This window comes from Mustela lutreola, chromosome 13, assembly GCF_030435805.1.
Source record: "Mustela lutreola isolate mMusLut2 chromosome 13, mMusLut2.pri, whole genome shotgun sequence".
Lineage (NCBI taxonomy): Eukaryota > Metazoa > Chordata > Mammalia > Carnivora > Mustelidae > Mustela > Mustela lutreola.
In genome coordinates this window covers 57,023,421-57,026,490 of record NC_081302.1, presented here as the reverse complement: position 1 = coordinate 57,026,490, position 3,070 = coordinate 57,023,421, and positions in this window count along the sequence as shown.

Genomic DNA, 3,070 nt, shown 5'->3' with positions numbered 1-3,070 from the left:
CACCTGGGGCTCCAGGCACATCAGGGGCTTGAGTCAGGGAGAATCTGCTCCTGAGTGCACGCAGCCTGGCCGTTGGCAGGCCTCAGGAGATCCTGTTTCAAGCTCACTCACATGGCTATTGGCAGGCCTCAGGTCCTCACTGGCCACTGGCCAGTGTATTTGTTTCCTGGGGCTGACATAACAAATGACCAGAAAACCAGAAACTAGATGGCTTTGAGAAACAAGAATACATTCTCTTTCTCACAGTTCTGAAGGCTAGGAATCCAAAATCGAGATGAAGGAAGGCCATGTTCTCTCTGCAGCCTCCAAAGGAAAGTCCTTCCTTGTCTCTCTCCTAACTCTGAGCCATTGCCAGCCACCCTTGGCATTCCCTGGCTTGCAACTGTATGCCTTCAGTTTCTGCGTCTGTTTTTACATGATGTTCTTCCGTCGGTGTATGTGCCTCTGTGTCCCAGTTTCCTTTTTTTTTTTTTTTTTAAGATTTTATTTATTTATTTGAGAGAGAGAGAGCATGAGAGGGTAGAAGAAGGTCAGAGGGAGAAGCAGAATTCCCGCAGAGCTGGGAGCCCGATGTGGGACTCGATCCCAGGACTCTGGGATCATGACCTAAGTCAAAGGCAGTTGCTCAACCAACTGAGTCACCCAGGTGCCCTCCCAGTTTCCTTCTTATACTGACATAAGTCATGGGAATAGGGCCCGCCCTAAGCCAACATGGCCTCATCTTAACTTGATTATATCTGAGGGGCACCTGGGTGACTGAGTCGTTAAGTGTCTGTCTTCAACTCAGGTCATGATCCCAGAGTCCTGGGATGGAGTCCTACATCAGACTCCCTGGTCTGCAGGAAACCTGTTTCTCCCTCTCCCACTCCCCCTGCCTGTATTCCCTCTCTTGCTGTGTCTTTCTCTGTCAAATAAATAAATAAAATCTTTTTTTTAAATGGGGAAAAAAACCTTGATTATCTCTGCAAAGACCCTATTTCCAATATGGTCATATTCATAGGTACCAGTTGGGTTAGGACATTGACATATCTTTCTGGAGGGCACAATTCAACCCGCAAGAGCCAGAATTCTGTTTCTTGCATTGTGGCCCCTTCATGTAACTACTCACAACATGGAGCTTGCTTTGCCCTGGAGAGGGAGAGAGCGGGGAGAGTCAGGGAAATCGACTCCAAGATGGAAGCCAATCGTCTCTTTGGAACCCAATTTAACACTTCTGCTAGATTCTGTCTGCTGGAACCAGTTGATAAGTCCAGCCCAGACTCAAAGGGAAAAGATTATATAAGATTATATGGAAGAGGCAAGGATCATGGGGGACTATCTTCAAGGCTGCCTTCCATAATATATGTATTGTTTTTCCTATTTCCCCTTCTTCCTTATGTGAAAGGTAGCACACTTTATTTAACCTTGCTTTTTTCAGGTACTAGTATATAATGTATCCTGGAAGTCATGTTAGAGTAGCTCACAGAGGCCTCTCTCATCACTTCTCATGACAGCATCGTTCTTTGTCGTGTGAATGGACACAGCATATGTACTCAGCTTCCAGTGTGTGATGGACAGGGTCCTAAGACGGGCTCCAGGATTCTTGGCCACTGGTACACACACACCTTCTCCCAGCCGATTGATCAAACACTCCTCTAGGTATGGCAGTGAAAGGATTTTGCATGCATGTAAAGAAAGTCCCAAATCAGCAGATCATGATAGTGAGATTGTCCAGGTGGATGAGCTAATCACACAGGCCCTTTAAAAGCAGGGTTTTCTCTAGCTGCTCTTAGAAGGAACGTGAGAGCTTCGAATCACAAGAAGGATTTGATGGATCGGTTTGAAGGTGAAAGAGGTGTGTGGCAAAAAATGGAGGTTGCCTGGAGGAGCGGAGAGTGGCCCCCGGCTGACACCAACAAGGAAGTGGGATCCTCAGTCCTGCTGCCACAAGCAGCACCTTGATTTTGCCCCGTGATACCCTGAGGAGAGAACTTAGCCACCATGTCAGGCTTCTGATGGACACGGTTATGAGCTAATAAGTAGGTATTGCTTTCAGTTAAATGTCTAGAAATATATCAGGCAGCCACAGAAAACAAATAGATATGACGTGCAGGTATAGTGAATAAACTTTTGCATGTATTGTGTTAACTGGAGGAGACAGAGCTTCAAGGTAAACTTCTGGGAGAATCGCTGGGTCAAAGAGTAAACACGTATGTACAGAACCTGCATTTATTGTTTCAAAGAGCCCCGGCAGCGATCTTGACATTCATGGGTTTATTCGGGCCAAAGAGGCATCAATTCCATTTACCAATGAGGGAATGAGACTCCCAGAGGTAACTGGCCTATGCCAGGGCCCAGTGCTCCCAGCCTTTCTTTCCCTTTTCCTGTTTCTCCAGTAGCCCCAGGCTTGGGCTCACACAGTCTTTTTTTAACTCTCCAACTTGAACTCTACATGAATCCTTGGAGTTTTGTCCATACACGGTTTTGTTATTGATACAGTTGGGACATGCTTCGGGTATCACCTGAATCCTGACTTAAAATCAAATGCAGTCCCCAGCCTGTGGGGGAAAGTCATTGAAATGCTTCTGTTCCTAGGGCAGAGAAAGAAGTGCATGACTTTTGCTACCCACACGTGCATTTCACCATGTCTAGTCCCTCCAGACTCACAACTGTATGGCATCTGAATACAAAGTTACCAGACTTCCCCCTTCCTAGTTATCTCTATAGCCCAAATTCCACTGTTACCCTATGCCCCATCAGCCTCTATTGATACACATCTAATCCTTAGAAACACACACAAAGCATCTGGTAATTGATATTTAATATTTAGTGGTACACAATTCCCAACCTTCCAAGAATTCTATTGTCAAGTAAACTAAATTTTTTAAAACTTTGGAGACCCTGTCAAATAGATGGTAGTATTTTCAGCTTCCATCAAGAAAATGCACACTGAACCTGAGGACCCTCCAAATAATCATGGGTCCCCCAAAGTGTCTTGATCCACAGGTTGGAAATCACTACTGGATTACTGGAGAGCAGTAACTTTGTTACATCATTATGATTAGCTTTTTTTTTTTTTAAAGATTTTATT